At 39.9% G+C, this 19,821-nt stretch overlaps 1 protein-coding gene across 4 annotated transcripts in view; it reads right to left on the bottom strand.

Moving 5' to 3' along the window:
* Window positions 1-19,821, bottom strand: part of PAFAH1B1 (platelet activating factor acetylhydrolase 1b regulatory subunit 1) — a 133,471-nt gene that overhangs the window by 55,885 nt on the left and 57,765 nt on the right. The window contains exon 1 of one of the 4 annotated variants that reach the window (XM_080681787.1): window positions 15,189-15,288. The exons of 1 other annotated variant lie outside the window; for it this stretch is intronic. The gene's annotated coding sequence lies outside the window, so the exon portion shown is untranslated. Of the gene's footprint in view, window positions 1-14,082; window positions 15,289-19,821 lie in introns of those variants that run through there. 2 more of the 4 variants (XM_080681785.1, XM_080681786.1) reach the window with 2 other exon arrangements.

The following is a 19,821-nucleotide window of genomic DNA, read 5'->3' as shown; positions in this document are numbered from 1 at the left end:
TTTGACAGAGTTCACTAGTTGCTCTTGTAAGATGTCTTTCTCTAGGATATGATCTTGGTCCTAAAGGCAGATCTCTTGTTTATATCTAAGGATAACTGCCCAGGTTGCTATGGCAACCCAAATGGAAAACCTGCAGTATCTCAACTGAACTAATTTCTAGTTTATACTATTATCCACACCAATATTACCTCCAATGAAACAAATAACTGAGAAATAACTATACTCTTGGCCTCAATTATTCAATTTATTTACTGAGGATGTACCAAGTACCCAGTATTCATCCAAAGAACGCATATCTGCATACCATATGCCTCATCTATGGAAAGCGACATGTGACATAAAAACAATATTTAGTCTCTGTCCATAAGAAACTTACAATATAGTAAAAGATGTGAGCTTTACATATCCTTTCATTCATTGACTATTTTGATAGGCTCTGTCTATAAGGTTTTAAAAGAAGTAAAAAATGTATACACTGTAATTCACCCCTAAGGAAATATACAATCTAGTTAGAGTGAGGTGGGAGGGTAGGGACTAGAAAGAAGGTGACAAATAGAATATAACATGAACTGAGCACTAACCAAGTCAGCTTTAAACTGAAAGACTAAGAAAGATGGAAACAAACAATTGGCAATTTTTTTGAGGCAGGTTTTGGATAAAGAGAAAATAATGAATATAACATGACAACAAAATATTCAAATACAAAATAATTTTTCCTTTAAAAAAATGTTTTTATTGATTTTTTTAGAGAGCTAGGAAGGGATAGGGAGAGAAACATGGATTTGAGAAACACCGATCAGTTGCCTCCCATATGTACCCTGACCAGGAATCAAACCTGCAAACTTTCCATGCATGGGATGATACTCAACCAACTGAGCCACACCAACCAGGGCACAAAATTTTTTTAATTAGTTGGAAAATACAGTATTGCTGAAGAGTTGAGGCTAAGGATGGCAAACTGAGAAATAAAAAAAAGCAGACATCAATAAGATAAAGAACTGTAGTTCTAGTAGGACTAAAGAAAAAAATCTTCCTTACTTTTAAATAAAGGGGAGTCCTGAGCACAATGTGAAGAAAGAAGAGGCAGAGCCATATATTAGTATGCTTCTTGAGGGTAGAGACCAGTTCTGTTACAGACATAAATAAAAATACCTCCTTACATTTAATCTACGCTGAAAACTACCATGAGTCCTGATGGATAGAAACGATCTTCTACTGAAGCAATTAATTTCCAGGAGCATAAAACAGGATTGTGTAGTGGCCCCTTTTTTTCTTTAAATCTATTTCTTAACGACTTTACCATTATGGGTAAGAAGAAAAATAAAAAGACAGGGATGTAGCAGATTCAAAATTAAAAAAAAAAAATTTGTTTTTGTTAATCATCACCCCAAAATATATTTTCCATTGATTTTTTAGAGAGAAGGGAGGGGGAGAGATAGAGAACCATGGATGTGAGAAATACACATCAATTGGTTGCCTCTTGCAAGTGCCCCAACTGGGGCAGAGTCCTAGCCTTCAACCCGAGGTACATGCACTCTGACTGGAATCAAACCCGCAACCCTTCAGTCCACAGGCCAACCCTCCAACCACTGAGGGAAACTAGCTATGGTCAAAATTATCCTATATAATAAAAGCCTAATATGCAAACTGTCCCCTTGACCAGGATGTGGTTGGTCTTTCCATATTGAGGGTTGTTAAATACAAGGCGGGTGCAAGTGGGGCCTGATTGCCCCCCCCCAATCGCCCTGCAGACAGTGACCAGTCAGCTGCAGCAGCGAGGGGCGGGGCCAGATGACTCAGGCGGAGGGGGGCGCGCGGGGGCCTAGGGGCCCAGGTGCTGCCCAGGGCCCAGAGGTTAGCTGGGACCTGCCCTTCCATGCCAGACTCTCATGCTTCAATCGCCAGCCAGGCCTAGGGACTGCACCCGTGCATGAAATTCGTGCACTGGGCCTCTAGTTTTTAAGAAGAATCTTATAAGCACTTTCACAAATTCTATTTGGGTAAAACTAGGTTTTCACAAAAAATACATAAATGGTCTGTACTTGATGTATAGAACATCCACACTTTAGGTACTTGCCAAGGAACGTAATTTCAATTTATATCAAGAACTGGGTTGAGGGAAATTATATCCACTGGTCAGACATCACAGGACAATCTACCTACTCTTTCAGACTGACCCTCACATGATGTGGTTGGTCTTTCCATATTGAGGGTTGTTAAATACTAGACATCCATCTACCTTAGAGATATTAATGAAGGTAATAATAGTTTCACATAATCCCCTTTATGAGGACTCCTATGAAAAATTCTAGTCTATAGTGCCAAGTGGGTAGCTGTCTTTCTGAACTACCTGGTTTCTTTTCACCTTAAAGAACATTGTGAAAAACAACTTAACAGGTTTTTTCCCTCTTGCTAGCTCATAGAAAACTCAAGAGTCAAATCTGTGCTATGCCTGTAGCAAGAATATTGATATTCGGCCTAGATTCTAACTCCATTTTAGCCTTACCCTTTTTGTTTCTTCTTTCTCTTCACTTTTAATCTGTGGCATTTTGTAGTTTATACTTATAAATTGCCTTAAATAAAGGGTTACAAATCAAATACAGAGACTAACTTGGCAAGTAAAAGTATGAATCAGCTAAAAATAAGACAATAGTGGTAGAACTCAGTTTTTTAAGTGAATTCAATTAAAAACAAAATCACTAAGCAAACAAAACTTATTTGCGGTCTGAATTCTGCACCATCCACTTGTAGCCTCTGGATAAGGTACTTAAATACAGTGCTGCGCATTGGCCGGGTAACTCAGTTGGTTAGAGCGTTGTCCCGACATGCCAAGGTTGGGGGTTCGATCTCCAGCCAGGGAATATACAATAAGCAACCGATGAATGCATAAATAAGTCAAACAACAAATTGAGGTTTCTCTCACTCTAAAAAATCAATTTAAAAATATTATTATTTTACTTTTTTTGGTTAATCCTCACACGAGGATACTTTTCCACTGATTTTTAGAAAGAGTAGAAGGGAGAGGGAGAGACAGAGAAAGAGAAGCATTGATGTGAGAGACACATCGATTGGTTGCCTCCCACATGGGCCCCGACCAGAGCCAGGGAGGGAGCCTGTAACCAAAGTACAGGTACGTGCACTTGACTGTAATCAAAACCGGGACCCTCTGAGTCAAACCAGCTAGGGATATAAAAACATTTTTAAATATAGTATTGAATGTTTCTCTCTCTCCCCCTCAAAAATCAATAAAAAATGTAAAAATAAAAAATACAGTGCTGAAAGGTAGGATGGTTGAGGAGATTAAACCATTGTATGGAGATTAACCCAGTGTTTAACCCCCTCTGCTTAAAACTTTTCTGAAACAAGGATTCATATCACAGCTAAAAGAACAGGTAAACATCTTTTTATTTTATTATTACTTTTTTTATTTCAGAGAGAAAGGGAGAGGGAGAGATAGAAACATCAATGATGAGAGAGAACCACTCATCTGCTGCCTCCTGCACGGCCCTTACTGGGGATGATCAAGCCAGCAACCCGGGCATGTGCCCTTGGCCAGAATCAAAACCGGAACCCTTCAGTCCCCAGGCTGACACTCCATTCACTTAGCCAAACCAGCGAGGGCAGGTAAATATCTTGCATTTGCACAGAGCTTCATAATTTACAAACTCTCTTCCTATCTTTTTGATCTTCAACTGCACTGTGTGGAATCCCTCAGACCTACTTTCACAAAAATGTAGAGATTACAAATTATCTACAGAAAACAATACAGGTGATATAAATGAGTAAAGCAGACAAGGTTGTAGTCTTTCCATATAGGACTCATTTTGTTTGCATACTAATCATATTACAATATTCTTCATTTGCAGAGAAATATGTTCTCCTTTTCTTGAAAATTACAATTGCTCAGCTGTACTTTTTTCCATTTTTATAGAAACGTCTATAAAGAAGTATTTCTTCACTATAAACAACAGTGGAAGGACAATCAATAAAAGTAACAGGGAATGGTAGGGCTTTGTTTCCCTGGAGAGTTTGTGCCCATCTATAAGAGGGCAGCTGTGACTCAGCTTGGGCCAACAGTTGCCATGGCAAAATGTGGGACACACTGTTGCTAGAGCTTCTAATTTTTCAGGATAATCCAAAAATAGAGACTTAAATATCTAATTTTTAAATATTGACTCAAAAAAATTTTTAACTATGCAAGACCAAGAGAAATGCATTTACAGACTTAGTTTGGCCTGCAGATTGCCAGTATGCAAATCCTGGCTCAGTACTGAGTAAATACGTACAGGTTTTGGAATAATTGAAGAGACTGAATTTATGGTCTAAAATGGATGTCAACAATATTATCCATTCTATTTAATCAATTCAAAGCATAAAAATTACTAATTAACCTTAGAATGAATTCTGCAATGCAAAAACAATTTTATCATCTTTCCTCAGATACCATATATACTAGTAAGGAACCATACAACACAATAAGCTAGATCTACCATTATCAATAATATATTTAGAAAACATTTTAAGTGAAAAAAAAAAATCAAGCAGTAAAATTACAGAGTGTAACATTCCTGTAAATTTCAAGCATTATTATACATTGTTTACAGATACATATGTATAGTAAAAAAGTATAAAAACAGAACAAAAGGGAAATATACAAATTTTGTTGTTGTTAATCCTCACCCAAAGATATTTTTTCCATTTTTTTTTTAGAGAGGGAGGGCTAAAGAGAGAGGGAAACAGGGAGGGAGAGAAACATGGATGTGAGATACATCCATGTGAGAGAGATACATCAATTGGTTGCCTCAAGTGGGGATGGAACCTGCAACCCAGGTACCTGCCCTTGAATCAAACCCAAACCCTTCAGCAGGCAGCTGACAACCGAGTGACAGGCGAAATATACAAATTTTAAGAGGAACTTTATCACTCAAAAGGGCGAAATATACAAATTTTAAAAGGAATTTTATCACTGGGAAGATGGAGGGAGGGGAATGAAATTGGAAAGACTTGTATCTATAATAATGCCTTCTAAACAAAAAACAAAACAAAAAACCACCTAATGCACCTACCAGTTGTTTTTAAAACGAGAATCTAATCAATCAAAATATTGTTTTCTGTTTTAGTATTTAAAACTTTTTGAAGGGAAGAACAAAGTATGTTCAAATACTAGATCTGAACCAATGAGTAAGATACACTATTTACTTTGCTTCTCAGATCACAGCAGTCACCATCTAAACAAGCCCCAATATAAGGAGCTTTTCTTTAAAATACCAACACTAAATACTCTCAGAATAATTTCTAGAGGATATATAATTCAATTAGATAAACTTCTTCAAAGACTTTCTCTGATCTTTATTTTCCAACCTATTATAAACTAGAAAAATCTTGGGGTTATTTAATTTAATATTTAAAATTCTAAGTGAAAATTATCTGACAATAAAGATGTAAATTGTGTTAATAAATGGGGGTGAGGAGATGAGTCTGTCTTACTGAAGAATTCTAAATACTGTATGTAAATATTCCCCTCTGGGACATAGAACTTGACACACTTTCAAAGGACAAAATAGGAGAAAGGGAAAATAGTAATTTTATAATTGAGAAAATGGCCACACTACATTAATCAAGTGATGAACGTTAATACCACCAGTGATGTTCTGTAGGTATCATATAGCCCCTGCCATGATATGATGAGAAGTGCACTTCACCTCTAGAATAGTTTTTCCAAAAAGCTATAACCCCCGTCTAATCATGAAAAAAAAAAAGTAAAGAAAAAAACCCAGACAAACCCAGTTTAAGGGACATTTTATAGGTTACTTGACCAGTACTACTCAAGACTGTTAAGGTAATAAAAAACAAGAAAAGATAAACTGTCACAGACTAGAAAAGAATGAGGAGACATAACCAAAATGCAATGTGGTACCCTGGGTCAGATATGGAACAGAAAGAGGACATTAATGTAAAAACTAGTGAAACCCATATAAAGTCTGGAGTTTAGCTAATAGTAAATACCAAGATTTGCAAATGTACCACAGAAATGTAAGGTTGTAAGAATGGGGAAAATTGGGTGCAGAGTATGTACAAGAACTGTCTTATCTTTTCAACCTGTCTGTAAATCTAAAATTATTCCAAAATAAAAGATTTAAATTTTTTTCTATGTAATAGTTTCAACAATAAAGATTTTTTAAAAAAAATTTTTTAAACATAAAGAAATGAATATATAAAAGGTAGGTGAGTGGTCACCATGGGTGAGGACTGTGACTAGAAGGGAAATATGAGGGGTTTCTTGGGTGCTGGCAATCTTGTATTATTTGACCTGGGTAATAGCACAACAGATATTCATTTTACAACCATTCATTAAATCATACATCTGTTTTTTTTAAAAAACTAAACAGCAAAATGTGATTCTTAAATAATATTTAAAAGTATAAACAAAAATTTTCTGATTGCTAAAATAAAACTGTAAATTGTACTTTGGAGTCTAAATAAATGCTTATTTGCAGTATAATTTTATATTTAAAATTAGCCCTACCTGGTTTAGCTCAGTGGATAGAGCGTTGGCCTGTGGACTGAAGGGTCCCAGGTTCGATTCCAGTCAAGGGCATATGCCCGGGTTGCAGACTCAATCTCCAGTGGGGGGCGTGCAGGAGGCAGCCAATCAATGATTCTCATCACTGATGTTTCTATCTCTCTCTCCCTCTTTCCTCCTCTCTGAAATCAATAAAAATATTAAAAAATAAAAAATTTAGAGGCCCGGTGCACGAATTCGTGCACAGGTGAGGTCCCTCAGCCTGGCAGGTGATTATGGCCGTCTCACCCAGTGCCGATCGGGACCGATTGAGGGGAGGGACCCTGGGAGGTTGGCCAGCTGAGCGAGGTTGGCTGTGGGAGTGCACTGACCACCCGGCTGGCTGGGGGGGGGGGCGGGGGGGAAGGGGCCAGCGCCAGCAGCGGGTGCAAGAGGCGGCTGCTGTCCCGATCGTCTTCAGGAGCAGGGGGAGGTAAAGAAGCCTTCATGGGTGATCAGGGCTGGCTGCCACCACTCACACACACAGATGGCGCCGAACGATCAGGACTGGTGCCGGGCACCAGCAGCTCCAGCGCCGGCAGTGGGTACAAGAGGCGTCTGCCGGCCCCAATCACCCCTCAGGAGCAGGGGGAGGTGGAGAAGCCCTGAGGGGCAATCAGGGCCAGCAGCCACCGCTCGCACCCGCTGATGGCAACGAGTGATCAGGGCTGGCGCCAGGTGCCGGCAGTGGGTGCAAGCGGCAACTCTGGCACCAGCAGCAGGTATGAGCACCAGGTGGGACCATAGCGCACTGGAACAAAGAATTTTCAGTAACCACCAGAGGCTTGCCCTGATGACAGCAAACAAGCGCCCCCGCCTTGGTCTGGCGCCCCCGCTGACCTGCTCTACCATCCCGCCGCAGCCGACACCCACCATGTTCCACGCTCTGCTGCATGCTGCCGACACCCGCCATGTTCCACGCACACCCCCTGTTGGTCAGCGCATGTCATAGTGACCGGCTGTTCAGTTGTTCCGCTATTTGGTCTATTTGCATATTAGGGTTTTATATATATATAGATGGAATTTTTCCATTTGGCATTGATTTACATAGAACTTCTTGTCTACTAAGAAACTTTGAAGCAATCACTGGGATACATATAATTGATACTAAAGGGGAAAGAATCCCCAATACTAATTCTTAAAAAATATACTTAAAACTGTAAGAACCATATTGATACGCTTAAAACTGTGTGCTGCCCTAGCCAGTTTGGCTCAGTGGATAGAGCGTCGGCCTACGGACTGAAGGGTCCTGGGTTCGATTCCGGTCAAGGGCACATGCCTGGGTGGCAGGCTCAATTCCCAGTAGGAGGCAGCCGATCCATGATTCTCCCTCATCATTGATGTTTCTATCTCTCCCTCCCTTTCCCTTCCTCTCTGAAATCAATAAAAATATATATTAAAAAAAAAAACAGCCCTAACCGGTTTGGCTCAGTGGATGGAGCGTCGGCCTGCGGACTGAAGGGTCCCAGGTTCGATTACGGTCGGGGGCATGTGCCTTGGTTGCAGGCACATCCCCAGTGGGAGGTGTGCGGGAGGCGGCTGATCGATGTTTCTCCCTCATCTATGTTTCTAACTCTCTATTCCTCTCCCTTCCTCTCTGTAAAAATTCAATAAAATATATTTTTAAAAAAAAGAAAGAAAAAAAAACAAAAAAACTGTGTGCTAAATTCTCTTCCTTAAAAAAGTCTCTAACAGTAAAAAACATTTACTGAAGGATTTACAGGCCTTTTATCATGCAATAGTTGTAACCACCCTATAACTTAGATATTGTCAACATTATCCATTTACAGATAACGAAATTGAGGCTTTGCTTCAAAGCACATAGCTGATAAATTGTGGAATTAGGATTAGAATCTAAAATATTCATATACAGTTTTAGTCAACAGCTTTAATTTTCAGATGATGCAAAATGTATAGCTTTTTCTTACCCTTAAAAAATAAGTTAACAACAAAACTAATCAATAAACTTGACTCATTATCCATACCTTTCTTTCTTTTGCAAAGATGAATAAAAATATACTCCTTATGCACACAAAACACTAGTATAAAATATCCTTCTATCTTTGCCACAGATTAAAAGTGAATCACCCTGGGCAGTTGGTTGGGTATTGAGCTGTGCACCAAAAGGTTGTCAGTTCAATTCGCAGTCACGGCACATGCCCAGGTTGCTGGCTCCATCCCTGGTAAGAGATGCAGGAGGTAGCTGATGGATGTTAAGCTCTCATATGGATGGTTTTCTCTCTCTTTCTCTCCCCCTCCCCCTTTATCTCTCTCTAAAAAACAAACTATTTTTTTAAAAAAAGATTCAACATTTTAAAAAAAATAGTGGATTAATCAACAATGTGCAGCCCTAACCGGTATGGCTCAGTGGATAGAGCATCGGCCTGCGGACTCAAGGGTCCCAGGTTCGATTCTGGTCAAGGGCATGTACCTTGGTTGCGGGCACATACCCAGTAGGGAGTGTACAGGAGGCAGCTGATCAATGTTTCTCTCTCATCAATGTTTCTAACTCTCTATCCCTCTCCCTTCCTCTCTGTAAAAAATGAATAAAGTATATTTTTAAAAAATGTGCAAAATCTTAAACATAAAACTTTGTATAATGTCTTCAAAAAATCAAATTCTTTAAAAATTTTTCTGATTCTTAATTTCACTCTTATCAAAAGATGGTTTCACAGAAAATTTCTTAACAGCCTTACTTGTCAATAATTCCCATCAAACCCTGGCCAGTGTGGCTCAGTTGGTTGGAGCATCGTCCATATACCAAAGGGCTATGGGCTCAATTCCCAGTCAGGACACATACAAGGAGGCAACTGATCAATATTTCTCTCTCGCATCAATGTTTCTCTCTCTTCTCTCCCCCCCGCACCACCTTCCTCTCCCAATCAATTTTGTAAAAAGTTTAATAGTAATAATTCTTGTCAAGGCCCTGCCAGGTAGCTCAATTGGTTATACCAGTGTCCCAATATGCCAAGGTTGCAGGTTCAATCCCTGCTCAGGGCACATACAAAAATCAACCAATGAATGCATAAATAAAATCAATAAATGAAAATTTTAGAAAAATGATTGCTAACACGTTAAGAGCTCAAGAGCAAATAATCAAAATGCAAAGAGCAAATAATTATAAAACACAAAGGTAACTTGTCCAGTTGGATTAATTAACTTTTTATAAAATTGGGAATTGTGTGGACTTGATATAACTATGTCAGAAGTGTGCTGCTGCTCCCTGGGACAACATTAAGTCTCTGTAAAGGAAGTATAAACACTTTTCCCTCCTTCACTTTACTTCCCAAGAGATCACTGGAAATTAGCTTTTGCAACGAACTATAGGATAGCACATTTCCTTTCACATAACCCTGCACTCAATCAAATGCAACAAGTATCTACTTAATAACACTACTCTTATTTAAATGTTAATTTAACATTAATATTTTATTCACACTATCTGAATACCACTGTATGCATGCAACAAATATTTAATACTACTGTAAAGCAACATCAGGCACTTTCTGAGAGTTCCTACTCAAATGTCTAAGGCCTATGCAGGCAAAATAGTTAATACAAGACCATATGTTTAAGAAAAATGCCAATTTATTTTATTTTTTTTTAAATATATTTTATTGATATTTTACAGAGAGGAAGGGAGAGGGATAGAGAGCTAGAAACATCCATCAGCCGCCTCCTGCACACCTCCCACTGAAGATATGCCCGCAACCAAGGCACATATCTATTCGATTTGGCCCCTGACCAGAATCGAACCCGGGACCCCTCAGTCCGCAGGCCGACGCTCTATCCACTGAGCCAAACCGGTTTCGGGAAAGAAAAAAAAATGCCAATTTAAATGATGCAAGTAATAAATGCCACTGATTTTTACCATTTTAGAAAAGAAATTAACATATGAATAGTCATAAAAAGAGTTCAATTTGTCAAAACAAAAAAGAATGTTTCCTTGATCATATAAGGCAATACCCGAGTGGTTCAGTGAATATAATATTTACCTCATTCTAGCTACTAACCAATTCTCAAGACCTTAGGAAAACAAATTCTGAGTTTCATTAGTTTCATCCATAAAAATACTAACCTACCTCAAAAAGTAGCTGACATGACAAATGAAAACAAGTACCAAATTACTAGTAAGTATATTTACAAAGTTCTAGGGAAATGTTTATTACAATGTTAAATAACAACTTCAGAGAATACCTTTTCAGAAGTATCCTTGACAAATGCACATATCAATACTAACTAGGTAAATTTCACCAAAAGCCACAATCTTTTAAAGAGAAAAACAATCAAAATAATAAGTACTTATGATGTCTATATCCAATGAGTATGAAACATTTTACAAATATCAATTAAGGCTATAACTGCCATGGCAAGTTTAAAAATTATACCCACAGCAGAAGCTAAATTAAAGTTCCATTTAAATGACTAGCCCAAAGTGTCGTACCAAACCAGCAACAAAGCTAAAACAATGCAAAAAGCCTTCACTGCAAATAGCTATTAGGCTTATATAACACAGCATCTTTCTTCATGAAGAAACATTCTCAAAACATTTGGCCTTCTACAACTAAGTATCTTCAGGAACTGATTTTCTTTTTCTTTTCAAAACTTATATATTGTATACCATTAGTTTTAAATAGAGAACTCTTTAAGTAAAAAAATATAGTTGTACAAGACAGAACAGTGGCAAAGAATTTCCAATTCAAACTTAACTATTTCTCTTTTCAATGTACATAAAACAGGTTACTGTCATTATGAAATATTTTCACAACAGAGACGTAAAGACAAGTTAAAAAAAAAAGTCTCTTTTAGAACCACAGCCAACATGGCCAGCTGAGTTTAAAACCAAGTCTCAAGTCCTTCTGGCAACAGTGTGCATGATTCACTGCTTTAGAACTCAACTGGAAGGATTGGAAAATTCACTGATTGCACTAATATTTTGTTTGGGGTTTGTTAAGACATCTCCATCCCAATGTTGACAACTTCCATAGTTTTCCAAGGCTTAAGATAAATTGCCTTAGTCAGTTTGGCTCAGTGGATAAGAGTGTCCGCCTGTGGCCCAAAGGGTCCCTGGTTCAATTCTAGCTAAGCGAAAGTACTTCAGTTGCAGGCTCCTCCCTGGCCCAGGCCCCGAAAGACATGTGCAGGAGGCAATCAATCAGTGTTTTTCTCACATCGATATTTCTGTCTTTCCTTCTCTTTTACACTCTCTCTAAAATCAATGGAAAAATATCCTTGGGTGAGGATTAAAAGAAAAAAAAAGATAAATTATAAATAATACGAACCACATGTAAACAAAAAGTAGTCATATATAGTTGATATATATTTTGTCTTTTTTATATATGTAATTCAGTACATATGAAACATATACATTAAAAAATAAAGTATAGATTATGAAATATGGATGTTCTAGCTAGAAAACAAAAAATGATGATACATATCCAAATCTCTTATATACTAGAGTTACTTTAACTGGAGAAACAGACAATAAGTAATTCTACTAAAAAATGAAATCTATCCCAATCTCATTAAAAGTTTATGAATATAGGATTATGAAGAATTAAAATGGATCACCACATTAAGCAAAAGTTTCCACAAATATCAGATACACTAATAATCTACCAAGAAAAACACTGCTCTTGGTGCACTTTTATAACTATAAATACTAGGGATAGGAATATGTCAGACATATAACAGTGATTTGCCATTCTTAACTTACTCATTCCTCACTATATGAACCCTCCTACTTTCTAATCACATTAAAAATAACAAAAGCATAAAAATATAACACACACTGACAGTTATAAGGCTCACCAAAATCACAATTACCACATGAATTTGACATTCTTTTGAAGATGTAAATTCATAAGAATGCTTGATACAAAATATTAAAGTAACCTACCCTCTCTAATGGTAGCATCTTACAGAAAGGACCCTTTTAAGGGGACAACACAAGAGCCTTTAACACAAATTATCTTATCCTTTTTTACTCCTCTTTGATGTTCATTATTTTTTTTAAATCACAGCTTTACTGTTTTAATGCAAACTAAAGTAAAAGAAAACATCTAGTATTATTAGATTTCTGCAATATTTCCACTAATTCTTGACAAATATTTCTGGCATTCATTAATTTATACTTAACTAAAACAATAAAAACATTAATAAGGGTGTATATGTGTGTGTATGTATACCTACAGATACATATAGACAATAAGTGCCTGCTTTAGAGCAAGGACATTGCTTTTTACCTCAATTATTCAATTCCCACCTTGCCAAAAAGGTGGAAACTAAAATCATGGGATTTTAAGATTTACTTCAGAGAAATGCCTTTGTGGTAGCATAAATTAGTACCAAATAACCTTAGAAACATAAGAGACAAAATGCTATGAAAGGGCAACCTAAATCTAGCATTTCACAGCTTCTGTTCTCTTACTCCACCCAGTCTCCTCGGCTCAATGGCTGTTCATAGCATCCACAAATATTAGCCCTTTTTTTAGAAAGGGGCAGGAGGGTGCCAAAATAGGGCTAGCTCCATCAAAATCAATATATACAGGAATATTTTGTGAAAATTTGGGTTCTATTCTCTGATTTACATTTTTTTTAAAAAATAACAGCTTCAAACTTGTTTTAGATCCTCCCCTTCTGAACAATCCAAACAATGTATAATAGAATATAAACGAATAAATCTCCCTAAATACAAATTGCTCTTCTGCTTTCATAAAAACTGCAATTTGCAACTGCCAATTATTTTTTCAAAACTGTGTCCTGAAAGATCCCCATGAGATTAAAAGCTAGCTAATGCCTTAGGTCCAAATCAGAAATTAAGTAAAAGCTTTTTATATATTCAACATATTACCACCGACATACATAAGCAGGAAATGTTCCTGATTATGAGACGACCCTGCAGCAATCAACCCCCGCTATAAAATAAATAAATAAAAATATAAAAATTAAGCAAATACTACTGTGGCAAATGGGGAGGGATGACATTACTGGTATGAAAGGCCCAAGCACTGTCTCCTCCGCCCTAGCCTCAAAATGAAAATCACACAAAACAATCCACCTCCCATCAAAAATATAATTACCAAAAATGGCACACATTTTTTTGTTAGCCTTTAAAACGTTATGAATCTCGAGGATTGTGTGTTTAAGCAGCGGTCGGAATAACAGTAATATCTTTATTCTCTCCCGATTGCCTCTTAAGGAAAGGGGGAGGGGGAGACCTTGGCATGACATCGCCCATTGAGAACGAGACAACAAATCTGGTTCTTCTCTTAAAAAGTACAATTTCTTATCTTAACCAACGGATATAAATTGGACCCAAATCCCAACCCCAAAAGAAAATCTCCTTCCCTCCTCCAAAGGAGTTTCTTGCTAAGTCACTGAGAAAGGCAAAATAACAAATAAAGCCGAGGCACTTTGCTCTCTCATCTCAGATACTGAAAACCTCCTCCTCCTATCCACTGGAACGCTTAGAGAGAGAAGTGTTAAAATTTGCCCACCGCCTCTTAAGCATTTCTCACCTGGGAGGCTAAGGAAGAAGGCTCTGCGTTCGCTCAAGGAATGGGGAGACCGGATGAAGGGGAATAGCTGAGGGCCTCGAAGCTCAGGGTTACAACGTCAAAAGGTAACTCCCGTTTGAGGAGCCAGTGGCAGGGGGGAAAAAATCCTGCCTGATTTGGTGGGTGGATGCTGCAGATGGTTCGGTGGGTCGGGCCGCTTCTCATCAGTGGATGCAAAGGCTGGACCACTGCACCGGGAGCCCAGGGAAGGGGCTGGTCATCCTCAACCCCATCCTGAGGACAGGTGGGGACGAACTCCTGGGAAGCCTGCGGGTGTCGAGGCGCCCGGGGCCGGTCCCCGTCGCCCACCGCGGGTAGCGTGGGGAACGCGGAGTTGGCTCTCCGTGGCCGGGGAAACGAGGGCCGAACCCTTTCTCCAGGATCCGAGGGCGACCTGCTCTCCACGCCCTTCCTACCCAAGAATACTTTTCTTGCTAAGTCACCGAGGGAGGAGTGCGATCCCTTCCCGGGGAGGGTCGCGGGTGGAGCAGCGGCGGCCGGGCACCCCAGAACACGGGTCGGGGAGGAGGGGAGCGAGGGCAGCGCCCTCCCCGGCCTGTTCCCCCTCCTCTCGAGTGTCTCACTCAACGGCCGCCGCGGCCGCCATTTTGAGAGCGAGGAGAGAAGAAGAAGGAGGCGGCGGCAGGGGGAGGGGAGAATGAGAGGGAGGGGACCGGCGCAGCCACATCGTCAGGCCGCCGGGCTCGGCCCGCAGCCGCCCGAGCGCAGCGGAGAAGACAGAGAGAAGGGCGGAGACACACGTCGCCTTACCGAAGCGCTGCACCGCCGCCTCCGCAGGGCCTCTTCCGTCCTTCACTCCCATCCACCGGCGGGGGAGGGGGAGAGGGAGAGGGAAGGGAGGAAGGAGGGAGGGAGGGAAGGAGGGAGGGGAGGATGGCGCGCTGGGCCCGGGCCCGGGAGGGGGAGGGGAACGGCAGCTCCTCAGCCGTTCCGGGGCGCGAACCCAGGCCCGGCGCTCGCGGTTTCTCTCGCTCGCGCCCGAGCGCTCCCCTTCTTCTCTTTTTCGCTCCCTAGACCCCGGGGTCGCTACTCGTTCGCTCGCTCACTCGCTATCTCGGCCGCCAGACGCCGCCGCCGCCGCCCCGCCGCTCTAGCTCCGTCTGTCACAGGAGCTGCCCCAACGCCCTGACGTCACCGCGCCGCCGCGGCCGCCGCCGCCGCCCCAGACCCGTCGGGAAGGAGGGGGGCGGCAGAGGAGGAGGACCTGCGGCGCATGCGCCGGCCTGGGCCCGGCTCAGAGCAGCGCTGCCTTCCGCTGAGCCGGCGGGCGGCCGGCCCGTTCGGGTGGCGGTACCCTGGAGCCGGTGAGCGAGTTGGCGCACGAGCCGCTGCTTCTCGCGCCCTGCGCGCCTCTGTAACCTTCGAAATAGTCTCTCGGTTCTCTTTCCCAGACTCTGGTGTGATTGTTCGGGCCCATCACGGACTCCCCGCCCTGCTCTTGCCGATAAACAACGCTCTCCCCAGTTGCGCCAACCAACAGCGGGACCCTCTAGCATCCGTGGATTCCGGGGCCCCGATAGACTTCAGAATAAAGGCGACCCTGGGCCAAGCTGTCGATTCTTCTACCTATAACTTTCGAGTTTGTTACCTAGTTTGGGGGTGTGGGTTGGAAGTAGGTTGAGTTCGCTTGGGGAGAAGAGCCGTTGAGTTTAAAAGGCTGATGGAATGCCCAATTGTCTTCACTGTTATTATAGATTTTTAATTGGGGCAATTTGCTTTTAGATGTGATTCAGCTATTCTTTTCCTTCTCTCTCTCTCACACACACACACACACCTGAGAATCTGGAAGTCATCTGGAAGTCTCAAAACAAGCCCAAGGAAAGATCTGGAACTTTACCCTACAAGGCGCACGCGCGCGCGCGTGTGTGTGTGTGTGTGTGTGTGTGTGTGTGTGTGTGTGTGTGTGTTTGCTAAATTATGGGCTGAAATACTGATAACAAAGAAGTCTGGGGAATTTGTAGTCAGTTTATTCACACAGAGGCGTATGATTTAAAAGAGGCCAGATTGGAGGTTCTGAATCATTTAAACATGGGATATTCTTTTAGTAACAGGTATCTAGTGTGGTTATTTCATCAATAATTTTCATTGTCCAAGGAAACTCTTTTCCTGAAACATAAGTTTAAGGTTATGTTCATTGATTTTATTACTTCCCTTTATGTCCGTAAATACATACAATGCCTTTGGAGAAGCAGCTGAGTTAATGAAAGAAATAATTTGGGTATGAATCCTGGATGAGCCACTTACCAGAAATATGACCTTGGCTAAATTACTCTCTCTGGCCTGGGCTTCTCATAAAATAGACTTAATAAAGAACTAATTTGTAAGGCTTTTGTGAGAATTAGGGGATGCTGCATGTGTAAAGTAGACTGCCTTAGTTGGGAATCATAGGTAACTCCTGTAACCATTACTGTAGCTTGGTACCAAAACAGATTTCCTTTTGTCAGAAAAGGTTGTCTCTATCCCTGAGGTGTTCAAGAGGAACATGAGGGAATTGCCTGGAGGGTTTGGGTTTGCTCCTTGCTGAAGGCAGAGAAGGAAATCAAATGGTCTTTGGAAGGTCTTTTTCAGATTTACAGTTAAGGGATTCTCTAGTTAGATAGGGACAAGAGGAGGCATAGAGAGGTCTGTGCTATATCCAGTAACAGGAAATAAACATGAAATAAATTAAAATCTCTTATTCTAAGAACCTACCTTTGGTTCATTTCTGTCTTTTAAAATATTGTTGCCTGATAACACACTTCTTATTTAATTAGCTGAGTAAATCAGTTCTTTATTGTTTTATTTTTTTAAGCCAGAATATGTACATTTTTTTACTTTTTTTCTTTATTGATTAAGGTATTACATATGTGTCCTTATCCCCCCATTGAGTTCTTTGTTTTAAATGAATGTTCCAAATGCCAACAAAATTGTCCAGAATAAAATTAGAATCACATTAATAAACACTGATTTAATACAAATTAGCACTAATCCCTATAAACCTTGAGCTCATAGACTCATATGTTTAGAATATTTTAAAATCTGTATTATGTAATTATGTGCTAAATTGTGACCAGGTTTTATTTTTATAGCAATCCTTCAAAAAAAACAAAACACCAATAAACCTGCTTGGAAGGAATGTATAAAAACTTTCTTCCTCAATAATAATTTTTCAAAACAGAAATAAAACTGTTATATGCTTGATATGGAACCGTGTACTCTGGTTCTGTGCACTTTCTTTTCAGTAGCTAAAATAATAGATCCATCTTAATAAACACTTGTCTATTGAGAATGAAGAATTAGGACATCTATGCTATCAATCATAATTCATAAGGACTTACACAGGTCCTATAAGAATACATCCACCCAGGAAACATTTAATAATGAATATTTTAGATGATGTTTCTTGAAAAAAAGTATAAATATCCATTTTACTTACAGCCCAAGGAAAGATCTGAAACTAACAATTTCTCCATTCATTTGAATTGCAAATCTTTATTTTTCAAGTAAACTTTTCCAAAATGGAAACATTTGTTTTAATTGTTGCAGTAAAATTGGTGTTAGTTTAAACAGTTCTGCAAATAAGATGATTGGAAGAAACACTCCAAAAATATTGCTACTGGGGAGAGGACAAAATGTCTTCTAAAAGTAGCTCCAGAGCTAAAATCTGTTTACAGTGAACACAAATGTTAAAATACTGTTTTGATAATTAAACTGTCTTCTGTTTATAGGCAAATACATTGTTGTGTGTGTATATTTGATAGAAATCAATTAGCAAATGGTGAGAAGGTAGCTTTCAGGCCTACAAGTTATGTGTATCATTTGAAAGAGAGCCATGACCCAACTGGTAAGAGACTCACTCCAGGAGATTTTAGCTAATTGATTATGTACTTGCATTTTCCCAAAGCATGGACATGTAAATGAGGGCAAGTCCAACTAAATCAGTCTTTCTTCATCTCAGCATCATGACATCCTTATATGTCATAAACATTGGGAGGCCATAGAAACAAAGGATATTAAAAGAGGTGAGCCTGGCCGATGTGGCTCTGTGGTTGAGCATCTGCCTATGAACCAAAAAGTCACTGTTAGGTTCCCAGTCAGGGCACATACTAGGGTTTTGGCCTCAACCCCCAGTAGGGGTTGTGCAGGAGGCAGCCAATCAATGATTCTCATCATTGATATTTCTATCTCTCCCCCTCCCTTCCTCTCTCTGAAATAAATAAAAACATTAAAAAAAAAAAAAAAAAAAAAGAATAGAGGTGAAACTCCGAGCCTGGACATAGAAGCAATATTTAGAAGCAGCAGCTTGTAATCTAAAAAAATAAATAAATATATATATATATATATATATATAGAGAGAGAGAGAGAGAGAGAGAGAGAGAGAGAGAGAGAGAGAGAGAAATTTAAAGTGCTAACTTAAGGAAACAATACAAAAAGATGTATCAATCCTGGCTAGTGTGTCTCGGTAGGTTGAGCATCGTCCAGTGCACTGAAAGGTGGCTGGTTGATTCCTGGTGAGGGCACATGCCCAGGTTATGGGTTCAGTCTCCAGTTGGGTCGTGTACAGGAGGCAACCGATTGATGATTGATGTTTCTCTCTCCCTCTCCATTTCTCTCCAAAATCAATAAAAAAATATTTTTAAAATAGATGTATCAAATTGATTCTAGATTTCACTACAGTAGAACCGGCGAAGGAGTAAAACAAACTTTCTTCCCTTTTGTGCCTGTATACCTAGTAAAGTAAAAGATTAACTCTTATTTAAAGGACTTAAAGAAGGTTTTATGAAGGAAGTGGTTTAAAGCAGACCTTTAAAAATGACTAAATTTTGCCAAAACCGGTTTGGCTCAGTGGATAGAGCGTCGGCCTGCGGACTGAAAGGTCCCAGGTTCGATTCCGGTCAAGGGCATGTAACTTGGTTGCGGGCACATCCCCAGTAGGAGGTGTGCAAGAGGCGGTTGATCGGTGTTTCTCTCTCATCGATGTTTCTAACTCTCTATCCCTCTTCCTTCCTCTCTGTAAAAAATCAATAAAATATAAATATATAAAAAAAAAAGACTAAATTTTTTTAAATGACTAAAATTTTTATTAATTCATTCAGTGTATATTTATTGAATGCTTTCTAAGTACCAGACCCTGTGCTGGGTGCCGAATATACACAATGAACAAAACAAACAGAATCCCTGAGCTCATGGAGTTTATATTCGGGCAGAAGACAGGGAAAAAAGGAGACAAAGCTATAAAAGCAATAAACAGTAATGAGATAGAGAAAAACAGGGACTACCTTAGTGGTAAGGGACATTTTTGAGGAATGAGTGACATTTAAGCTGATATTTCAGTAGCCAAGGGATTCCAGATTAAGGAACAGCAAGTGCAAAGGCCTTGAGGCAGGAAATGAAAGAATGCCCAGGCAGATGGAGTGAAATGACGGTGAGGAAGGAGGCCTCATGACTGCCATGGTCCAGGAGACATCATTCATATTCTACTCCCTGAAAAACCCAGCAGAGAAAAAAGAAGTAGATAAGATCAGAGAGACAGGTAGGAATCAGATAATGCAGGGCCTTGAAAACATAGTAAGGAGTTTGGATTTCATTTTTATAGTGATGGATAAAGGAAGGAAGAGAAAGAAGGAAGGAAGAAAGGAAGGAAGGAAGGAAGGAAGGAAGGAAAAAGAAAAGAGAAAAGAAAAAGAAAGGAGGGAGGGA

The sequence above is a fragment of the Plecotus auritus genome, assembly GCF_963455305.1.
Source record: "Plecotus auritus genome assembly, chromosome: 7".
Taxonomy (NCBI): Eukaryota; Metazoa; Chordata; class Mammalia; order Chiroptera; family Vespertilionidae; genus Plecotus; species Plecotus auritus.
This window is presented reverse-complemented; position numbering and strand designations above follow the sequence as displayed.